Raw genomic sequence first — 23,456 nt, 5'->3', positions numbered from 1 at the left:
GACAGTTCTTCTAAAGTCTTATCTTTCACTGCCTGTTTTATGTCCATTTAGCAACAAAGGCCTTTTCGCAGTAACATCAGTGTCACCCTATCTCGTGCGAGCGAATTTTCGTTCACGCCACTGAGAGAGAGAGACAGAGAGAAATCCTATTTAAGTAGTCCTAAAGAATCGTCCTCGCTGGGTGGAGACCTTAGCTCAGGGCCCCGTTAGCTCGCTCCACACTACGTGCCCACTCGATCAGCCGTCGCTGATGCCAGCGGACTTCTTAATGTCGCCGCTGTAGTGACACTGTGTAGAGATTAGTTAGAATTTTCCATCATGGCTTGATCAGCTGGCTTGACTGAGCCACTCAAGTCGGAACTAGGAACGGCAGCCATGCAGTAAAAGCGAAACTAATCGCCTGAAGTCCAGCGTCCTTCATAATCGAACGCAGTAGTCTAGTTTAGGCTCACGTGTATTTATAAAACTTTTTCTATCTTTTCATCTCTTAACCACATTCACCCAGCGTAGAGTAGTAAACTGAAAGTGTGCCTGGTTTACCTTCTTGTATTTCCTTCTTATATCTCCCTCCCCCTACTTTTTTCATGACAACCCTAGTTGTAAAACATTAGCAGTTGTGGAAGAAGATGGCGACAACGTGAACTTTATTAATTGGAGCTTTCCTTTTTCTTTAGAATATGCATCCTTCTATTCACTCTTATACCATGTAGGAAACCTGGGTCTCTGCGCGCAAAGAGACACTATAGAGCAAAAATTAACAAAAACGCTCAAGGAAGTACGGTTCAAAAAATAAATAATTAAGTTTGATCAATCTGTTCCACGGTTTTATAAAACCTGTCAGTACTCCGATCTCCAATGTTATTATCGTTACCTGAACAAAACGTGTCTATACAACCAACAAAATAAGAAAAAGGCGCATGCTTCTTTCACATAGACGAATCCGAGGCAAGTAAATTGAAAACTAGCCGTAGTCACAGATAGTCAAACGTCGCAAGGTTGACTTTCTCATTTTTGAATTTTTTCTATTATTCCTGTTTTCCTAGCGCCCTATTGTGTCCAATAACTATCGGTGCACACAAACCTGACGGGTATCGCAGGTTTATGGCCCGCAGCATTTCGAGACGACAGCATCGAATCGTCCGAATTCTGGGTGCGGCAATGTCGAAAGGAACGCAGGCGCGCGGAGAAGAGATTGTCGGTCGCTCTCGTCCTTTTCTCCTTTTCCCTCCCGGCTTCAATCTCTCCCCCTTCCTAGAACGAAGGAGGCATTGAAGATTCGGCAAGACACCGCACGTCTCCCGTGGCAACGCGGGAGGCATTGGAGCCAAGCGTCGTCGTCTTCGCCATTTCGCGAACTTGCGAATCTTCGTATTGTCTTTCTCTGGGTCGCTTCCTGGACGAGGGACTCACTCTGTTTGCACATGGCGAAAATTGGTCTCGTGGCCACATCGCCTGTCTGGGCGTAATGCTATTTCATCCAGAAACATTTTTTTTTGCTTCCTTGATATTTTTAGTAATTTTTTTTCCTACTATGGCTCATGAGTTTCTTCTGTCGACTTATATTATGAAGTGGTATTTCTACTCCTGTTTCCTTGCGAAATTGCAAGCACCTTTCATTTCTATTTGCTCAACAAGCTCGCTCTACGGCAGCCATGGCATGAAGACAGTGCGTTGCGCTTGATAGCAGCGTTGATAAAAATGGCTACAAGAACGCACGTGGCGTTGGAAACGCATGTGGGACATTCGCGTTGGTTATCAAAGAAACACCGCGTGCGACCGCGTCAGCGCCGGCACTCAGTCAAATTTTTTTGTTACGCTGCAGTGACGTCAGCATACTCGTCGCGCTATCTTTTAAATGCGAATACCTTTTTTAGTAGAGACAGCCCCGCCGCGGTGGTCTCCCGGCAGCGGCGGCTGCATTTCCTATGAAGGCGGAAATGTTGTATAGGCCCGTGTGCTTAGATTTGGGTGCACGTTAAATTGATTTGGGTGCACTGTGTAATTGATTACGAGACATCGTAGCCACATGATGACTCGCTTTCACTTCTGCGTGCGTGTTTGCATTGTCTGCTCGATAGAACTGGTAGTATAATTGTACTGGTAGTAGCACTGCTCCTCGGTAAGAGCAAGTGTGGTGGGCTTACGCGATCTTCGCCGTGGGTGTCTGTCAATCAAAGTGATTGGCACGTGAACTCGGATACAAACTTGTTGATTCTGAGATGGCCCCAGTTCAACTCGTGAGTGTCATGGTGTCGGTGTGACTGCCAAGCGTTTGATGCGGTGAACGGTTAGCGTGAGCTTCTTTCCATATAAAATAATTTCATGAGCTCGCACAACTCGTGCAAGGCTGGAGCCACAGAGGAGCGTGTGATAACCAAGTTTCCCCCATGCTTTTCGTCGGCCGCCTACTCATTTGCTTGGGTGGCTTTGAAGTGAAGACCGCATCAGCTCTGTCTTAATTTTATTTTTTTACTAATTGACTGAGGCATAATGATCATTACACTGGGCTGTCTTGTCTTAAATGCTGTGTTTTCAACTAAAAGAAAATTGTCTCGGGCACAATTAGCAAGATGTTTAGCTATCAGTATCGAGCTAATAAACGTAATCTTGATTAGCATGATCTTAGATCCTAATCACCATCATATTAATAATTATCACTGTTTTACTTAGCGTGTTCATGATTATTGTCTCTATAATTAGCATGATTTAGTTAGTTCATAATGCTGCTAGTATGTTAGTTAGTCCAGTCCTAGCTTTGCACGGCTTCGTTAACATGGTCTTACACGGCTTCGTTAGCATGACCTGGCGTAAGAGCTTTGTCATAGCATTTCTTGGCCTAACTAGCCAAGTATAGTGCCCAGTCAAATAGCTGATTAGCCGGACGCACGTGCATGGCTGGTAGCAGACAATGAAGGCTACAAAGAGGTTGTGCACTGGCCGAGCAGAGCGCTAGAATCTGCAGGTCAACCACAATGATTAACAAGTGGCCTCGGGTTTAGTTGTGGTCGTGATGTTGTAAGACACTCGGCCGGAACTAATGTGCGAGGCCACCATGCCGATCATTCTGAAACAGATTTTGGGCAGACATAAAAAGTTTCAAAATAAATTTAAACACCCTGTGCCTCTAAAAATATCATCACAAAATGTTTCTGACACTTCTATTTCATGGGTGCACTTCTGCACACAGTGGAACAATAAACAAATGAAAGATGATGTCGGTGGTTTGAAAATGCTGCCCAACTTTCTCCACCATCTGTGATGTGATGCCGGCTTCTATCGTAAGCAATGAAATACAGCCTGCTGGGGGGGGGGGGGGGGATTACACTTTCTCGTACTCTTTGCTAATTCAAAACAAAGTGTCGCCAGAGATCGAAAATATCCCGAGCTGATCCTGAATTTCGGCAAGCTCGCGCCATCCTGCATAGCGCCCCTGGAATGCTTATAACACTGTCTGCAGTCAAGCTTAAACCTATCTTTGAAAAGGAGTAACGTGTTGAGTTTTTCTTTCTTTTTCCTTTCTTTTTTGTCTATTAGACACGATAGTGACAGCGATCAATCTTGTTGGTTGCCACTTTTTTATTACTTCGCAGACTACACCTTAGACAAATTCTATTTGAATCAAATCGTTAAGCTGAACGGGCGCAAATACTAATCTCTGCGTCAGTTGCGTCAATGCAAGGGAACGTCTTCCCAAAGACGGGCACCGATACCTGCGCCCACAGTGGCGTAATATCGCCTCTAATGCGGCTTGATGCGCGGCGCGGTTGCACTAGTGATCGGTCTGAGGCAGGCGATAAACGTTGCCCGATGTTCCGGACTTTCGTGCGTAAGCTTCTGTGCGATCGCCGATGCGAGATTATAATGTTTAACAAGTTTCCCATCCTAATTCGCAAATTAACGTTTCGCAACGGACGGTCGGTCGCCATAGCCGTACACTCCCTGAGCGCGCTGCTTTAGCAACTGCTTACACAAAGGCAACTATGCAGATTGGGAAAACAGAGCCGGATTACAATACCCAGCTATCTGGCAAACGCACTCTTGTTCCCACTGCTTTTGATTTCACATTCTATTTTACAACTTTCTTTTTTTTTGGTGGTTCCAACTGTGCATAAGATAGCACAACGCCTAGTGATTCTCTGCAGATGTATATCGCCGACGTCGTACCTTTGTCGCTCTCATTACAGTAGCAGTAATCTGCAACGAAATGTCATTTAATTGAAGACATTGCTCTGCGCGTTTTTCGGAGCTTCTCTGTAATGCTGCTGATATCATCCCATTTAAATTACGCTGCAGTGCCTATAAAAAACCTGAAAAGCCTAATTAAACTAAACTCCTTTCTTTGTATTGCGTTTGTGAGTTGTTCTTGTTTTTGTTTTCGTTATTCTCTCTTAAGGTCTGCATTTTCGTGCTTGCATTGAATCCCTTTAAAGAAAAACAGATAACTGCTAAGATATCATTTTGTCGTGAAGACTCTTACATTGAATGTGCCTCCTTTATTTTCTCTTCTTCATATTCAAACTTACGCGTTTTGTGATATAAAGCTTTTATGTCTCAAATGTGAGACAGGATTTCATTAACTAATTAATTCATTCATTCGTCTCGGAATGCATCTGAGCAAGTGTGTGTGTTGAAAAACCCTAGTCAGGCAGAGACATCTGCCTGACTATAGGGTTCTTTTCAATCTAGGCAAATAGAGAAGAGGGAAGAAAACAAAGGAAATGATCAGCATATGCGCTGAAACCTATGTTTCGTTGCAGCTCTTTCATCTTTTTACTTCTTTTTCCTTCACCTCCCCCATTTTTTCCGGAGTAGGATGTGGTTAACGTTCCTGCCTTCTTTCTTTTGTATTGCTTCCTTCAACCTAGGTGAAAGTTCTCAGACTATATAAAGTGAAATAATTAATTAATCAGTGCACTTTGCCTTAAAGTGTATCGCCTTACGGTCTGTAAGGAACTGGTAATACAACTTGCGACACCACACGCCTACATTTCGATACGCCGAGCACTTTAGTAACATAGCTCCCATGAAACGGCCGCATGGCGCTCCGGGAAGCTCCCTAATCAAGCGCATAGCTTCTCTCACGTCCTGAAAAAAAAAATCATCTCATGCCTTCTGTTTCCTACTTACTTCCTTGCCGCGTATTATGCGTGAGTTTCTTCTATATGTTTATTTCCAAAAGCCGCAGATCTCATCTCTGTGCGCGGGCGTCCCCATTTTCGCACTCGGCACTAGACACTAATTGCGTAGGCGTCACCACTAGGATTCGGGATTCGATTCCCCATCCGAGTCACGTTTGCTCGAACGCATTTCACAAGCTACTCGCTCGGCGCTTTTGCATTCCTCCGGCAGATCACCTCGCGAGAGAGACACACTGAAAGAAAGAAAAAAAAAACATTTATATACAGACATTAAAGGAAGCAAGCAAACGGGAGGAGAAACGAATGGGGCGCATTTCAGCGGCGAGATAGACGGAAGGCGTACAAATCTACCCGTGTGCTCGGCGCATATACGACGCTGGCACGTCTGAATCAGCACCATCTCGTAATGCTCGACGGTGAGGAAAAAGAAAAGGCCAAATGGTATTAGAGAAAATAACGAGAAACAAAGTGTAGAAGTATGAAGCGAAAACTGAGTTCGGGAAAAAAATAATGAGCGAAGAGTCGTCGAGGGGCTTAGAAACACAAGATACCTCGAAAGGTGTGAGAGAATCTTTGGTGTTTTTTTTTTCGTAGGCCTTTCGGAAAGGCAATGCATGCCACAGGGATTTTGTGTCTCGTCCGCTACGCAAGCATCCTAGGCTCGCTTTCGAATGTTTTTTTCACCAACTCCTCCTTTCCAAGTTTCGTGGGTACGCATGTTTATCTCTCTCTCTCTTTCTCTCTCTCTCTTTTGTCAACACGTTTCAGTTTCTTTTCGTCTAGGCGGAATAAATAGCATGGTTTGTTTCCTCTTCGGCGCCTACGAACGATGACGGAGCTGAGTGCGACACTTTGTCGATATGCGCATTTCTCGTAGCCATGGCCACCGCTTGTTTTTTTTTATTTGGTTCTTGTCTTTGTCTCTGGCTTCGCCTTGTGCTTGTCCTGAGGACGAGAAAAGTCGCCAGTTACGAAGGAAAATATTCTCGCCACGACGAGTGTGAAGCAACGGCGATGCGTTCAACTTTCTAGCTCGGCAGTTATGCTGCGTAAGGAAAAAAACACAACGCTCATTATACTCGACAAAGACGGCATCCTGTTCACGCGTCTGCACGCACTGTTGGGAAATCCCCCGCCGATTTCCAAATGCTTTTTTTTTTTAGTGGGGGGGGGGGAAGCTCTGGAGGAGGTCTAGACACAGTTTGGAGCATACAAGTTGCTTGTACGTGGACCCCCTTTTTGCGCGCTCGTTTCTGTGTGGCGGAGGCAGTGCCGGTATTATCCTACAGCCTTCTTATGCGGGTATACTGAGTCTCCGTTTCTCGTGCAGGAATTAAGTTTTTTGTATAACTGCAGTACAGATTGCTCTGCGCGTAGACGGAAGCATGGCGGCTGTCACGTCTGCGGAGAATTACGTAGACTGAACTGCATCAATGTTTGCGGGGCTTTGGCCTCCGCGAGTGTGCTTTTTATTCGTGATTATCTCTCTTATTTGAAGAAGATTTGATCATGCACCTGGAAGTCGGTGTGTCTGTCCAGGTACATGTGAATGATAGAATAATACAGGTCTTTTAGGAAAGACTATGTGCAGACGGGTTCACAGTTAAATGAAACGCTTTCGTGTGCACAATGTCCAGATTTCGCTCTCTGGCAAACACATAGGGGCTTAGATTTGCACAGAACTACATCTGATTGACTGTTCTGACTCCTTCTGATAGACTAGTGTCATGCACGAACATTGTTAGCACGTCTACTTGCAGTTACGAGGTCCGCAATATGACAGGTGCTCATCAGAATGTTCCCATCAACATTGGATGATACTGCAAATTTCCTTTTTCGCCTGAAATGAGGAGAAAAAGAAGGGCAGGATTGTTCTGCCTGAAGTGTGAGCGTAATGTTTAAAGCTACTACCGGACCCGCATGGGGTCGGTGTTGAAATCGGAATAAAAAAGCCGTACAAGCGTCATTTCACAAAGGACAAAAAAAAGAAACTAAATAAATAAATAAATAACAGGCCTGAAAGGGGGGGGGATGGGGGTAAGCCAGTGATTTGTACTCATTCGTTCAGCCTTCGAACGTTCTCTATCCGAAATACCAAATAATAATGGACGAATTTCTGTGTTTGCGAAAATATTAAAGTGAGATTATTCCCGAACACAGCAATAACCTGGAGGTTAAGCTAGAGCTACAGCTAGATGTTGGTGACGTATTAAAACATTAGTTGTAAAGAAATCAAGAGAAATTTTGTTAATTAGACTGCAACTTGTTAAACATGAAACGGAGTCATGGACATGCACTGTCGCACACGTGCATTATTTTATTACAGCGTTCCAATAATAGATAACAAATATTAGCGAATAGAAATTAATGAAGGTCAACGTTAACACTTCCAAGTCGTATGCTAGTAAAATCAATACGCCCTTTACAACCTATCAGCTGTCCTTATTATCACTTGTTGCTCTGGTTCGTATTTCATATCAACTAGATTATTATATATAGCAAGCACAGGACCGGGTTTATGAGCGAAACATGGGAGAGGCATTTTTCCTGCAGTTGGCGGGTCAGGCTCATGATGGCAATGATGAACATAGCTTTAAGTGAGGCATCTGTATTTTACTTTACGTCACTAGGAATATTTTTTCATCGCCTGGTAACATTTCTTTTATACTGAACCAATAATTACGCCGAGAACACCCGTTTATTTGCTGTTGCATAATTCGCACTTGAATCGCGTGCGAACTTATCTTTAGACGGTCTGCCAAGATTACTTCATGCACGAACTTCTGTGTTGCACCACTGTGGATGGGTTTGACGTTATCCACGCGTACGTATGCCTAACCATTACCACCTACCATCTCTTCCAGTCTATAGGTTGCGTAGCTCGGCATGTCTAGTCTAAATGATAGTCGTCACTGCGCTTTTCTATCTGTCAGACGTAATGGGCACATTTCGATAGTAGTGCCACTTCTTGCATAATGATTGCTTCTCTACTCCTAACAACGCTGTAGCTTATAGATACCGCGTGCTTCTTTCGTCCCAATCGGCACGCTTTCGTAAACGCAACAGATGTGTGTGCAGCCTCCTTTTGAGCCAGCGATTCGCCAGCCATGCTCAGGTAAGCACTTAACGATTGAGCTGAGGTGAGCGTTGACTATGGCCGAGTCCAACACGTTCACGAGATTGCACCGACGAGAGGCGAGAAAAGTGCGCATGCAATCGCTCTCGGTGTATGTCGAGTATTTCTGCATCCAAGCTTCTGATAACGATACTATCTTCAAGAGGTGATTACTATTGAGCTCCCGAACGGCTCTGCCGTAGAGACTTCGGTCATCAAAAAGGGTCACCGGGTTACTTCTGCATTCTTCTGAAAAGACTCGGCGGCTTAAAGCATCAGGCACACCGCAATTTGACCTCAATTTACAAAGAAACGTCCCCTAAGCAGCTGCCAGGCGATGCGTGCAAGTGCGTAGCGGCACACTGCGTTGACGCTACGACTGATGATGATTACAACTATGATAATCATGAATTTCAGTGCACCTTTCGCAATCAGTTAACAGCCTTAAACCACCCGCTCATACGCAGTTCACGGGGTGATGCCTGATGCGCTTCACATGTTGGCTTTTATCCTTAATGCGACAGGGCTGCTTGTCACCGAAATTTAGACGAAGCGCGTACGCACGCTTCGCACGTACAAGCACTGTAATGAGTCGAATGATGAGTCCTTTAGTGGTGTGGCAGTTCTTGTGGGGAATTTTTTTCAGATGACGTAGGAACTATTTCGTTCATTCTCTCGACAGTGCAAACAGCACTCCAGCGACGCTTAGCGGTTCCCATCTAGCGCAAAAAAAAAAACGCTAAATGTGCCACTTGAGTGACAATAAAAATGACGACAGGCGGGCCGCCACCTGCTAGCTCATGAACCAAGATTGGTCAAATAAAAGCTCCTATTCAAGCCATCCTAGATGTTATCACATGGTCATTACTAAGCCTCTGTTTCTTTCTTTTTTCGCCTTTTTTGGCCATGATCTTTCGCTTTTCAGATCTTCCACGCACCATTCACTGAAAATGACAACCACGGTAACTTCTTGTTGACCGGAAAGGGCGACGGTACATCGTAAAAACAAACAAAAGGCACGACAGCCGGTCGAACAGAGAGGAGCACACCGTCCACTGCCGCGCAACTAAGTGGGGGCCGCTATCGCCTCTCCGATACCCAGGCAACGGCGGGAAAATGCGGACAGACACCCAATAAACGCGACAGCATTAAGAGACGGATAAGAGAAGCGAAGAACTGAGACACACAAAAAAAAAGAAAAGTGCACCAGCACACTGAAGCGTGCGGCCAGACGATGGCTGTTCATTCGCACTTCCCGCGATGGAGTTCGCTCTCTTGGACTTACTCTCGCAATTTTTATTATCTTCGTTTCTCTTTGTTCCTCAGCCTTCCTTCTCACGCTTTCGTCCTTCCATTAATCCTTTCACCCGTGCAAGGAGGAAAGGAGGTTTGCTTTTTTATTTATTTTTATCATATATTTTGCTGGGAAGAATCGATTTTCGTTTAACCCCGGTGGGTCTCTTCGGTGGAAAAAAAATTCTTTTCTCACCGTGTTCCATTCCCTCTCTCTCTCCTAGATGATTCTCTATTGCCTGCGGTTCACAAAAAGATCCCAGTCGAAAACTGAGCCGCTTGCGCTGCCGATGTGCCGACGCTTCTTCTTCGACGCTGCCATCGCGACGGAGTCACGGTCGGAACTGCTTTCTCTCTCACCCATTCACTCTTTCACTTTTTCTCTCACATTCTTCTGCAGTCTCTTCACTATACCGGTCGTTCGGTCGACTTTTGATCCGGGACCCGCGGGCTTCGAACGAAGTGGCGCACAAGCAGCAAACGGGGATAATGGGGAGAAAGTGGAAAGACTAAAAGGGGGAGGGTCAACAATTCGAATATAAAACTAAAAAAAGATGAAGATGCTGAGAGCGCGAAGCAGGCGCATGCTGTGCTATATGCGTTCAGGCCGCAACATGACATAGACAGATGAGAGAGCTATATCACGTGAAAGGCTGAACGCATAGACCTGCCTCGCTTTCTAAATGAACTCCGCGAAGTGTCACGCATTGATCGTAAAATATGAAGGCGAGAACTTCGAGGGAATTTTAACGCGATAGCGTTAAAGAGCTCGTGTCGCAGAAAAACCACCGCCGGCGTCGGCCCCTTTGGTTGTGAGCGAAAAATCGTCTGTGCGTCTGTGACCGAGAAATCAAGTTACCGGGATGGCCACGAGAGGCCACCACTTGTCCACGCTTGCGCGCGTGATCACACTGAAAAAGCCGCGCATTCGAAGAAAAAAAAAGTGTTCATTGTCAGGAGGCGCGGTAGTTTCTTTGCCCTGCCACCCCTCTCCGCTTAGCTTTCAGCGCTTTCGTCCAGACAAGACAAGAGTTAATGCAATTGCAGCATGCGACAAACCTTTGTACTTTGTAACTCCACTCGCACTGGACGGATTCTTAAAATTTTTGCTTCGTTGAATTCGTGAGGCAGTAAGCTATTATAGTTAATTCATTCAATGGTTACTTGAAAAAGTGTTTCAGGGCCCCTTTAACGCATTTTCTTCGACAGTTGTCACGACGAAAACGAGCCCTTTCGGTGATAATAGCGTGCGCTGGTCTAATCTTGTGTGTGTGTGTGTGTGTGTGTGTGTGTGTGTGTGTGTATGTGTGTGTGTGTGTGTGTGTGTGTGTGTGTGTGTGTGTGTGTGTGTGTGTGTGTAACAAAAAAATAATAAGTATGCACTTAGCGGTTGAAGGGCGCACTAGGGGCCGGATTTCGCAATCGCGTTCAACTCTTAAAGGTGAAGCTTAACAGCACCGATTTTTTCGCCGTTTGTCGTTGTCGTCTTTGCTGTGGTTGTTTCCACAGCTGAAGTAGTTGTAGCTGAAATTAAAAGCCTAAAACCTTAGACCCTCCTCAAAAGTAAAAACTGACCGTTGGCGTGCCGTGGCACTGTGATGAGTGATGCGAATAATCAGCATCACGTGACGATGTCACAACTTCTCAAAAATTGTAATGTCATTATGACGTCAATGTTACCTCACGTGACGTAACGTCACATGATGGTGCCACCCTATGGCATTATAGTTCGCTCAAAGGTAGGCCAATCAAGGGAGCAACGCAAAACCAGGTTAGGTGCAACCGATTTAGAAGGCAGTGCAACAACCGTACAGTGATGGGAAAAATCAGCATCTCGTGACGACGTCAACAATCGCCAAAATTTCTCAAGTCATCGTGGCGTCAATATTACGTCACGGGACGTAAAACCACATGGTGGTGCCATCTCATGATACCGTAGCTCGGTCAAAGGTGGTACGGTCACGGAGGCAATGCAAAGCTAGGTCAGGTGAAACAGATTTCGGAGGCAGGGCAAGAACTCAATTAGGAACTGTGGTTTTGTTAGTGGCTTAGGGGGGTTAAACATACAGCAGCCATTGTCCTGGATGCAGAGGCCATGAGTTTTACTCCCGGCGACTGAAATCTTTCGATGAGTGGTGGTGTAGTATCAACTTATCGAATGAAAAGAAAAAGAACATGACCTATGCCTTGTATTCGTCCAAGGGGAATGCACGAGATACCGTGAAAGTTCCTGCTTTGTTGTTCTCTCTAGTCGATGCTTCCAACTTTTGATGGTGGAAAACAGCGTTTGCGTAAATATGGGAAGTATACGTAATGACGAATTTACAAACAATAACAATGCTATAGGCGAAGTACAATTAAAAATAACAGTCACTGGGAACACGGCAACACCTTAGGTTCTTGTTTAGAAGCTTACGTTAGAATGTGGCACCGTTTTCAGTTCACAAATTTTAATAAGTCTTGGTAAAGTTGTTAAACTACGTGGTATTGCCGCTATGGAATATTTTTACGTTAGTTCCGAGGGTTTTTCGCATGATTATTCTGGCTGCAGTGCAGCGTAATATATAGAAACCTGGTACCCATTTAGGTACTTGCATCATATTAATGTCACTTTTCATATGTGATGCATGCCGTGTCTAATGTATCAGTTTGTCTCGACTATCCACAGAGACACCCGCCGCCATGGTCTAGTGAATATGGCACTCGATTGTTGACCCGAAGGTTCACGTACTTAGATTAAGATGCCCGTCCAAGAATCCCAGATGGGCAAAATTTCCGGAGCCCTTCACTACGGCGTCCCTCATGACCATATCGTAGTTTCGGGGCACAAAACCCCAACAATTATACTAATGTATTTCGACAAAGTTGTTCCGACTTTCTTTTAGAATGGAAGTCGGACACAATCGTCTTTAGAAAATTGATTGTTGTTCAATATCGACTTGCATGGTTCTATCACACTTTGTCCCTGCCATTGAAATACTTATATCTCGTTCTCAAGACCACTCGTGAACAATGCGTTCCTGCACACACCAGTGCTTAGGAAAAAAACAGAAATATGTAACAAAACGTAAGGAAATTGTGCGAATGACAATATAGATAGCATAAATCCACTAACACAAAACAAAAACCTATGCATGTGGATGAAGAAGCACTAGCAAAAAAAAAATTCACAAATTCCTGCTACCATCATCGATAAAGACATTTTACAGGTTATGTTTCCGTCTATGAAACCATAACCAGGCAAGCCCGATGCTGTCAACTGTTCTCTATAGTGTTGTAAATTCTTTGTTAATGCGAAGAAGTTCTTGTACAACGTTCGTTAACACATACTTTTTTGCATTTCACTTCACGGCATGGTATATACTTGGGTTTCATCGAAAGTTTGCTATATTACAGTGTCATTAAGCTGTCGGTCGTAAACAGAATGACCGCGTCCGGCGTCACTTCAACACCCTGGGCAGCAAGCGCATAGCGGCTTTAGGGTTCTGGCCTCTGGGCTAGTGCAGTTCGCAAACATTCCCACTCCGATATTTTTCGGGAGGGTCGAGGAAAACTAATCACTGTGTGAGACATAGTATTTTGGACTCCAGCCAGATAACGCTGATTTTCACTAACGGACAAAAAGGAAATTGAATTTGACTCCTGGTTCGGCAATCACTGTACTATAAGGGAAGGTTGGCTATGCTAGAGTCGGTTACATCATCGACATAATATTATTACTAAAGAACAGATCAACTGGAAAGAATAAAAGAGCATGAAAACAGGAAACAGTCAGACGCACTATTTGAGTATATGATCTGGAGTATAAAGACTAAGCAGTGCGTATTATACATACGAGGTTCTGACATAGATTACCCCAAATGAGTACGTCTTATCGGTAGGGACTCTGCCTATGAGATATGTTTATAACCAATGCGATACCGTTAAGAGGAGCAATGATGCTACATATCAACCAGCCATTAAACGTTTGAGCACTTTTTTTAGTTTTAATGACAGTTATTTCCGACAAATGGCACAAAAATCTTTGTTTCCTAGTTTTTTGTTTTTGTAAAGCTGGGTTTTCTGTAGGTCAGAAGTGCACGTAGAACAAATTAACTTTAAACCAGCTGGGAAAGCGTTTCTGACGATGCGTATGGGTGAATTGTCTACATAATAACTTGATAGCTTCACAGCTTGCCATGTTTTCAGTGCCCATGACATCATCATCTTTAGCCTAACTACTCCCACTGCAGGACAAAGTCCTCTACTACGTTCCACCAGTCAACTCGGCCAAGTGCTTGCTGGTGCCACTTTAGTATACCCTCAAACTTCCTAATCTCATCTGCCTCCCCTCCTTACCTTCTGTCTCACCCTCAGCCACTTACCTTCTCTCAAAGTCTAGTCAGTTACCCTTAATGGCCAGTGGTTTGGCGCGTAGCCAGAAATTTCGTTCGGGGGGGGGGGGGATTTCGGGAGAGGTACCCTTTTAATATGACCATTTTTTGCTCTCTATGCCATGGCGAAAAAAAAATGCCCCCACCTCCCCGAAGGGAAGAGTGAGGAAATGCGAATGCTTTGCATAGCGTTCATAACGGCATTTCGCACGTGAGAAACCGGTGTTCGAAAAATATTGTTTTCTTTTCTTTTTCTTATACCGTGCAGCTAATAGCGCCGTTCGCCACATATGGCGTTTTTCTGTTGCGAGAAACACGGTATGCGTTTCCACCACTAGTAAGCTAGCGTGCACAGTTAAAAATACTAAGAAGTGAACAATACAAACAGCGTTCTCGGCTCGGGGTTGGTCTTTCATGACGGCATCTCGAACACACATTTCCGGGCGTTCATTGGATGCGCCCAGTGAGCGAACGGTCGAGGGAGTGGCGCGGGAGGACGGAAAAGTGGCGCGCAGGGTGGAGAGAGAGGCAACTGCGAGATACATGGTGGGGGCTCGGGTTGCTAGCGACGCACGCCCCACAGCTGTTGCTACGTGAAAGTGTGGTAAATGGATCGCGACGGACGCCTGACAAAGCCCAACTAAGAAATGCATTCACATTTTTGAAATTCGGGGGGGGGGGGGAGGAGGGGCACGTTTTCAGTGTTCCACTTCCTGGCTACGCCCAAGCCAGTGGTTATCCTGCTTACGCGCTACAAGCCGAGCCCGAATTCATTTCTTTTTCATGATTTTCAACTATGATATCTTCAACCCCGGTTAGTTCTCTCACACGCTCTCATCTCTTCTTGTGTCTTAAGGTTACACGTATCATTTCCCTTTCCATCGCTCGCTGTGTCGTAATCAAATATAAGCTGAGTGCTCTTTGTGAGCCTCCAGGTTTCTGCTCCGGAGGTAAGTAACGGCAAGATTCAGCAGTTATATACCTTCCTCTCGAGGAAAAAACTGGGAATGCTTGCTGAATGTGCTCCACTTCATTCTTATTCTTCTAATAATTTCAATCTCGTGGTTCCGCTCCACGGTTACCAGCTGTCATAACTAGACGTACTCTTTTGCAACTTCGAGTGCATTACTACCTATTTCAAAGCGCTGTTCTCTTCCGAAGTTGTTTGCAATACTTTCGTTTTCTGTAGATTAAGGACTTACCTTACTGCTCTCCTTGCTGATGCCATAGCAGGTTTCAAATCTGAGTGCAAAATATTTTCGGATTTTTGTTAAGGTGGCAGGCAGTAGCTACCCGAATATGCATTCATTTAGGGCACCAATAGGCCACAAGTATAGTTAACTAGAATATAACATTCTAGTTCACTATAGCCACAAGAATTATATGCTTGGGGAGAGAAGAGAAAGTTAGACAGCCTCAGACAACTGTGTTGGGAGCTTGCTGCTTATGCTCGAACATTGTCTATCCATCCTGCTATTGTAGCCACGCTCCCTCTGGAGCAAATGACAGGGTCAGAATGGAACGCTGTGTGCACGTCTCTTATTTTAGGGGCGAAACAGGGAAGTTTATTGCAAACTGGTAACAACATTTCAGGTGAGTACAACTGTCTGGTGTAACAAAATCACTTCAGTGGCGTGTACAAACAAGAGAACATAGACAGGATGTAACACACATCACTTCCAATATTTTCACAGATAACGAATCACTCAAGAAAACAAAGAGAAAAGAAACCTCCTTATAGCGGCACCCGTTTGTCCCTCATGGCCGTTGCAGTAGTGTGTAACAAGTATAACATTTTTACCTCTAAGGTGGTGCCGCTGAGAGATTTCTTCTGTGCGTTGTTGAACATTAATAGACAGTGCTCAGTGTACATGCCAATGGCTGCTAAGGGGGAATGAAAGATAGGAGAATTCGGCTTTTAGTTAACGCACACGCTGCGAATTTTTTATTGTTCAACAATGCACAGAAGAGAAGAAAGGGTTGCTACGTTATAATCACTGGGCGTAACCTTCTAGGTTTCAGAAAGGTTTAGCGAGCGTTGGGCCGCAGTGCCATGAATACAGTGAACTAGTATACGCCATCAACTCGAGGTGGTTAAAGGTGGGAAGTAGACACGAAGCGCAAGCCGTAAGAAAGTGTGCGTGTGCCTCCTCTCGTTCAGTCCTTGGAATGTCCGCTGGATGGTGGTGCTTGTATATGAGGAATATATGATGAAAAGATGCGAGATGGTGGTACTTAGTCTGTTGAATAGGGGGACGAATGGACACAAAGACAGATGCATGGACGGACGCACGGATGGCTGCACGGACGGATGGACGCATGGACGGACGCAGGAGCGGATGCCTGAACGAACGCAGGGATGGGCGCAGGGATAGACGTGTGGACGCATGAACAGGCGCACGCACGGACGGGTGGATGGACGCAAGGGCAGCCACACAGACGCACGCATGGATGGACGGAAGCAAGAACGAATGGACGGACGGATGCTTCGCCCCACTATCCATCATTCACTCCGTGGATATGCTGCCATTTTTTTTTTTTATGAGAGGGCACGCTGGGCAAGTGGCGCCACGCTAGCTAAACGCCAGCTCCGACGCGAGACGCAACCAACGCGACTGGCATCCGTTGGCGTGCCGGTAGTTGGCACCATTCCAAGGCACAGGGCATAGAGTTTCTCACAAACTTACCTAGAGGGAAATCTGGCGCTAGTGAGCTGCTGGATGGAAGGGAATGATGGGATACGTGAGCTTTGAACTTGACTCGGATTTGTATACCTCAAAGACGCGCTTGGCTTCACGTTAAAATGATTGATTTCTTATTAAAAGAGCAGGTAGTAAGCTATTTATTTTTGTCATTGCACAGAAACGTGTCGTTTTTAACACTAGAACCTTCTACTTTGATGTAGAAATTTATGAAGCGTAAGAAGTAACAAACAGCCTCTAAACCTGACAGCCAGACGACAAAGCGAGCGTTCTGTCCGCCACGTAGGTGTCGTCTGTTTCATTCCTTCGCCGTTTGGTTGTGCCGTCAAGGTAAGTGGACTTTTACTTTAGAATGTAATACGTCTGAATAGGATCCGATCATGAAAGTTTTGTTTTAGAGAAGCTATATTTACGCAGTCGTGTTCGCTTTTGAGCCGAATCCACGCTAAACACCAGCCAACACAAGCTTTTTAGACACATATACCGTCATTCCCAGCGCTCACCCTTAAGAAATTCGCACATACGGTGGTGCCGCGCTTTCCTCCAGTCGTGCTATTCTGAACATTGTTGAATTCCACCATGTTGTCACATTCTGCCATTGATCGATGTTAATTGGCCAAGTGAGCTGATACGACCTCTACGATTGGCTCAAATTGCCGCCATTACGAAACTTCACAAAATGGCGGAAATAGACAGCGTCCAGAATAGCACCCCCGGTAATGTTGTTAGAAACTGTATGACACAGGGCGGTTGCGACTTCCGGTCAGACCCGCCGATTTCTGGGGAGCAGTGGGGGCTGCAATCAAACTTCACAATAATAATAATAATAATAATAATAATAATAATAATAATAATAATTTTAGGGGTTTAACGTTCTAAAACCTTCACTGCTTAGAACAGATCTTTGATGGTCGAGTGGAAGTACGAAGGACTCACGGTCGGTCTACAAGATTTAACTTCCGCAACAAGCTCCTTCATTGTCATTGACTTCGTGGATATGGCATAACATTTTGTGTATTTATAAAAACTGGCTAACGAATTAGAGTACTTCACACTCTACTATAAAAGTCCATGAGTGAGCGCTTCAACTAAGGCGATGCAATTCGGCTCTATTGGGATTAGAAGAAATAGTAAACGATTTTGTTTACTACGTACTCAACTCTGGAAAGGCTTCAAACCACCTTCAGTGGTCCTCCGTTAGAAAAGCAACATCATGATGTGTTTAGAAAAAGTGTTCAACAATTTAGAGTACCTCGTATTCTACTATGAAAGAGCAGAGAGCCATCCCAAAAACGTTTTGTCCTAAAACACCAACAGAAATATGAAGATAGCGTTAATGTGTTCTTAGAAAAAGTGGCTAACAATTTAGAGCACTAGATACTCTACTATGGGAGGGTTTCAAGCCGTCCCGTGGGTCTATATTTATAATGCCAAAGCATAGCTTTTCTGTTTAGAAAAAAATATTGTCACAAACGTCAATAACACTCAACAGAACATTTCCTTCTTAGACATACTCTAACGATGATGACAAAACAGACGTCATTTACATGAACAAGGATATGAGATGACGTTGAAAGAACACGTACATTCGATGGTTCACACAAACACAGCCACAAAAATACTTCAAGGTAAACAAGAGAAACAAATAAAACATTAATATGTACATTTTGCATATTTACACGTTGGCATGCCATTTCTGCAAGTGCATCGACACATCCACTTACCAATACCAGGCCGGCCGAAAGACAAGTTTCACTCGTCCGTCACAGACCGACACAAAAGGGCAAGACCAGTGCCGAAGAAATTCCTCTTCACCGAGGAAGCGGAGCTCATCCGACAAAACAGACAGCAGCACCGAGTACAATCACTCTAGGATCGGGTAGAGCATGCGACGGGGACGGCCCGCTGCAACCGCCTCGCAGCGGTTGCGCCAGAGGCAGAAAAAGCCGGCAACAATGAGAAGACAAGCGAAGTGGCCTCTAGAACAACGCCCAGAAGAAACGAAGCGATTTACTCTGAGACAGCGAAATCCAGCATGTACGGTTCTCAAAAACAAACGTGAGCAATGACACAATGCCTCAGAAAATGCTGATTTGTTTCCCGAAGGGAGCAGTTCAGACATGTTGTTGACTGGACCATTCTCCACCTTTAGAGGCAGTCGAGAGTGAGAAGCACACCTCATCCGAGGAGGCACATGAAGTCCTGGAGGTGTCCAGGTAGAAAATAAGCCGTTAATGTGCTCCAAGACACCCGTCTGGAGTGAGCATGGCGGGCTGTGGGGACCAACGGAAGCAACAAAGCAGCAGTTGTCTCAACGGTGTGGTTGTTCAAAACACCTATGCCAGGACAGCTCGACTGGACATGGCGAAAAAATGCAACAGTTGTTGCATAAAACGCAGGAAGTGTTACTGACTGCGGCCCCCTGTTAAGGTGAACATTAGGCATCAAATGTCGAAGGTGAGTACCCAGAAAGTAATCTGCAAGCTTTCATGCGGGAAATTCCTCCCCTTGCACTAGGCGCAAATGGAAGCGCAGTGCCAGCAGCCGACAGAGTATGGACACTCAAGGGAAACCAAAGCCTCCCTGAGAACGCTGCTGTCCCAGTGCCGCACGAGAAACCAACTCAGTGCCACCTGACCAAAAAAGGAACCCAAAGCAGACTGCACTGATCGCATGATACGTAAAGATGGTTGCACGATGTGAGAAAGGTACCAAATGCGACCGCAAAATACAGTCTGCGCAAGGTACCTCCACTCAAGAAGCGGGAAGTCAAAATCCCGTGCATCCTAAATTTTCAGTCTTACTTCTTCGAGAGCGTTTAACCCAACGGATTCTCAAATGCCGTTGTGGTTGTATAAAATACCTAAAACACGAAGGGACGTGGCCGGCTGAATAGGAAAACCGGCGCTAAGCCTGGAGTTCGGAGAGCCAATGAAGAAATGCCAGGATTTGGAGATGTTCAACGCTGCACCTGAAATGTCGCCATACTGGAAAAATACACGTAGGCTGCGTGAAAGGCTATCTTCATCTGAAAGGCAGAAGGTTATATCATAACCGAAAGCTGTGACTTTCAGGACACTGCTACCGGGAAGCGCAAGACCCCGGACACACTTGAATCCGCGTCAAGAGCACGCAAATATGGCTGATTGCTGAGGACAAATAGCACAGGAGACAATGGACATCCTTGACGGACCCCACGTGTTATGGAAAAGGCAGCACTTTCCCAGCCATCCAGAGCTAGCGTGCTTTTCAGACCAGTGTAGGTATTTCTAATCATTTCCAAAAACGAATGAAAAAAGCCGAAGGCTGTGAGCACATTAAAAATATACGCGTGCTCTAGTCGGTCAAACGCTTTTTCCTGGTCTAAAGACGCAAGGATACCACGCGCACATCGCGACAGAGCATAGGCTATGATATCACGTGTGGTAAATGACAAGCTGTGTATTTCTCGCCCAAGCACTGATGAAGTCTGGTGATGACCTACCAGGGTGTTCAACAGACCCCTCAAACGTTGAACGGCTACCGCCGCGAATATCTTATAGCCAGCGTTGAGGAGCGTGATAGGTCTCCATCTTCAGGATTAACAGAGGGAGCACCACCTTTTGGAATAAGCACAATGCGTCCATCTCGAAAACTGGATGGAAAGACACCGTCCTCGTGTCTCGCCGAATAACCGCGGTAAAGGTAGCACCAATCTCTTTCCAAAATGTCAAGCAAAACTCGACAGGAACACCGTCTGGCCCAGGGGCCGTTCCACGTTTCAAAGATTTCAGTGCCACCTTTACCTCTTCAGCCGACGGAGGGATGTGCAGGCAATCCGCAGCTTCTTGAGGAATATGGGGCAAACTTCTAAGCATTGGCGGTGTTTCTTTTGTGTTGAGAAAGAGTGGTTAACGATTTAGAGTACACCATACTCTATCTACTATGAGAGAGCTGAAAGCCATCCCGTAGCTGTAGCAGCTACAAGCAGGGCTAAATAAATATTTTCTGTGCCTTTTCTGTTTAGCCTTTTCTAAACAATCGCAGAGTACGAGTGACATGTCAATAGTGCAGGTCAACCCACAAAGTGTCTTCTAATTTATATATCTATTTCTTCATGCATCACTCAAGTTTGAAACGTTAAAAACACCCGTGCCAGTGCCAGGAGAGGGCACGCTTGAAAGCGAGAAGCTAAAGTGATTGGAATATTTCGCAATCCGCGTATCCCTTTTATGATAAAAGCATCTGTTTCAGTCCGTTTCATTCCTGAAAACCATAATGATGCAATGCGTCTTTTAATTTCGGTCACATTGCGGAGACGCTTGTTCCGATGGTTTAAATTCGCGCGTAGCCTACAAAGCTTGCTGCAAATAGAACGTACTCTGCAGACGATGACCACTTTCTAAGAAAAAGAATGCCATTACGGGTGCGATATTTGAACTTCGCAGATGAAACTGATAAGTGTAAAATGCTTGAAATTCTCCGCTAAATTGCAAAGAAACAATAGTCACAGATATGAAGTCATTGCTTTAAGAAAAATATAGCGAGAACTAAAGAACAGAGAACTACAAATATCATTACATTCAGGGTTACTTATTTTTCTACTTATTCAGAGTTGTCAAAAATTTCTTTTTTGCGTTTATCACCAACTTTGATTGCTCGGAAATTTTAGTGAACCGTCCCAAGCATAGCTACTGCGCGTAGGTTTGTGTAATCCTACCAGACCACCGCCAAGCCGAAGAAAACCAGCAATGACAATACACACACACTTCACGCTTTAGTTCATTTCACCGTTACAATAAGCACTGAGGGCCACTCCAGAAACTTTCAGCCAGCCACTTCTAAATAAATATCTTGCCCCGAAGGAAACAAATAAAAATGGTGAAAGCATAAAGAAAAGGACACACTAAAAAAAGAACAACTGAAATGCGCTACGAAGTACAAACATTGAAAGAGTGGAATCTTTGCCACTGCACATAAAACGCCAACAGTACTCCGTCTCTTCTGTGCGCGAAGTTTATTCTTTTTCTTTCTCTACCAGTCCAATGATGGCATCTGTGAAGGGAAGCAATGAAGAGAGAGTTGTACTTCGCCGATCAAATTACCAAAAGCTAAGGCCTTTCGAAAATGAGATTTGCGCGCGCACAGCGAGCTCTCCTGCCGTTGACGGCCCGGACAAAAGAGAGAGAGAGAAAGAAAACAAAGAATAGAAAAGTAAGCGGGGGGAGGAAGGAGAGAGAACCACGGGAAGCGGGAGCGCAATGGCGCATGTTGAAGAACACACGCAGACATATATCCGTTTCAAAAGACCTGGGGTCGTAGCCCCGACGACGGATTATGCAGTCCTCCGCATGGGCCACCCCATGTGGCTTGAAATGAATGCCGAAGGCACGTGGTTCATTTGGAGTGGGCCCGCTGTCGTCAGACACCTTTCATGTACCTTTATTCTTAGTTCAGTTTGTTTGGGACGCACGCTCAGCTAGACGCTAAGCTTCTCAGCCAAAAGAAGCCTTCAAGTGACTGAACATGATGGACGCTCTTACCGTGCAAGGGCCGGTAAGGCGCATTCGGTAAGCTGCCTCTAATGGAGGAGCCCGCGCGGTCAGCGTTAGAAAATAACGCGGCGCGAGAATGCTAAGCCGCTAATGAAACTTGATGCCGCTTAACCGACCCTCTTGTTTTGTTTTTGTTCCCGTATGAAGGATGAGATCTGTATCTTTTTTGCGAGTATCTTTAGGTAAGCTGTAGGTAAACGAACGTTTCCTATCATATTTACTTTTATTGACGTCTATGTGCAGTTCGAAGATTATTCTGGTCAAGCAACAACCTGACTGTGGGGCTATTTAACGCGAAAGCGTGTTATGCCGGGGTACACCAAGACTTCGGTGATGTATTTCTGTCTCAAAAATGATGTCGGAAAAGAACACGATTAAAAGACACAAAAAGTTCCGTCAACATGAGTCGAACCCAAGACCGCTCCGTCTGCGACGACAGTTTTTGGGCACGCTAACCGCTGAGTCCCGAAACACACACACACACACACACACACACACGCACGCGCGCACACGCACACACACACACACACACACACACGCGCGCGCGCGCGCACACGCACACGCGCACACGCACACACACACACACACACACACACACACACACACACACACACACACACACACACACACACACACACACACACAATGACACAGCTACAATTTACTCTGACTTTGTCTCTATTTTGTTTTACTGCAGATGTTGGCAGCGAGGTATCGTCGCAGCATGGACTTATGAATGAAAGCATGTCAGCCGGTACTAGCATTAGCCCGAAACCGAGCACGCAACCAGAAAATGAGGACGAGGGAGCTGCCATCATGGCACAGTACTGTCCCTTTGATTCTATATGCATAGACGCAGTACGGTTTCCAGGGCTTCTTTCCGTTTTTTAGTGCTTTTTATGTGAGGGTAGCCTTCGGACAAAGTTGTTTTTCTAAACCACACTGCAGTATTACCAGCGCAATGGCTTTTCGAGCTGTTCGTTCAAATATGAAGTGCGGCAGCGGCGCATGCGCGTGCTCTCAGAGTGGTCGTTTGTACCGGTCGTCTGTGCATAGAGTAATATAAAAATTTGGCAGATCCTACGTACCTGGGAATCGACGTTATGCGAAACATGCGGAGGGAAGGTGACCGTGTAGGAATTTGTTTATTGAGTGACACGTCATGAAATGACGCTAAATATATGTAGAGATATTGCACGTACAGACATATGGTGAAGGTTTGGAGATGTTTATATAACCAGTTGTTCGCACTTGCGCAACGATGCCAACTGGAACACGCGTATTAGCAACACCAGAAGCTG

The 23,456-nt window shown here is 45.3% G+C and overlaps 1 protein-coding gene and 1 long non-coding RNA gene across 2 annotated transcripts in view; one reads left to right on the top strand and one right to left on the bottom strand.

Annotated features, from left to right (window-relative positions):
• LOC142817739 (glutamate receptor ionotropic, kainate 2-like) overlaps nt 1-23,456 on the top strand; it is a 333,822-nt gene that overhangs the window by 175,650 nt on the left and 134,716 nt on the right. The gene's annotated exons all lie outside the window — the stretch shown is intronic.
• Nucleotides 1-23,456, bottom strand: part of LOC142817740 (uncharacterized) — a 174,103-nt gene that overhangs the window by 148,462 nt on the left and 2,185 nt on the right. The window contains exon 2 of the long non-coding RNA XR_012895333.1: nt 15,122-15,161. This is a non-coding gene — a long non-coding RNA (uncharacterized LOC142817740). The remainder of the gene's footprint in view (nt 1-15,121; nt 15,162-23,456) is intronic.

The sequence above is a fragment of the Rhipicephalus microplus genome, chromosome 5, assembly GCF_043290135.1.
Source record: "Rhipicephalus microplus isolate Deutch F79 chromosome 5, USDA_Rmic, whole genome shotgun sequence".
NCBI lineage: Eukaryota > Metazoa > Arthropoda > Arachnida > Ixodida > Ixodidae > Rhipicephalus > Rhipicephalus microplus.
Note: the sequence above shows the minus strand (reverse complement) of the source record. Positions and strands in the feature narration are given on the sequence as shown.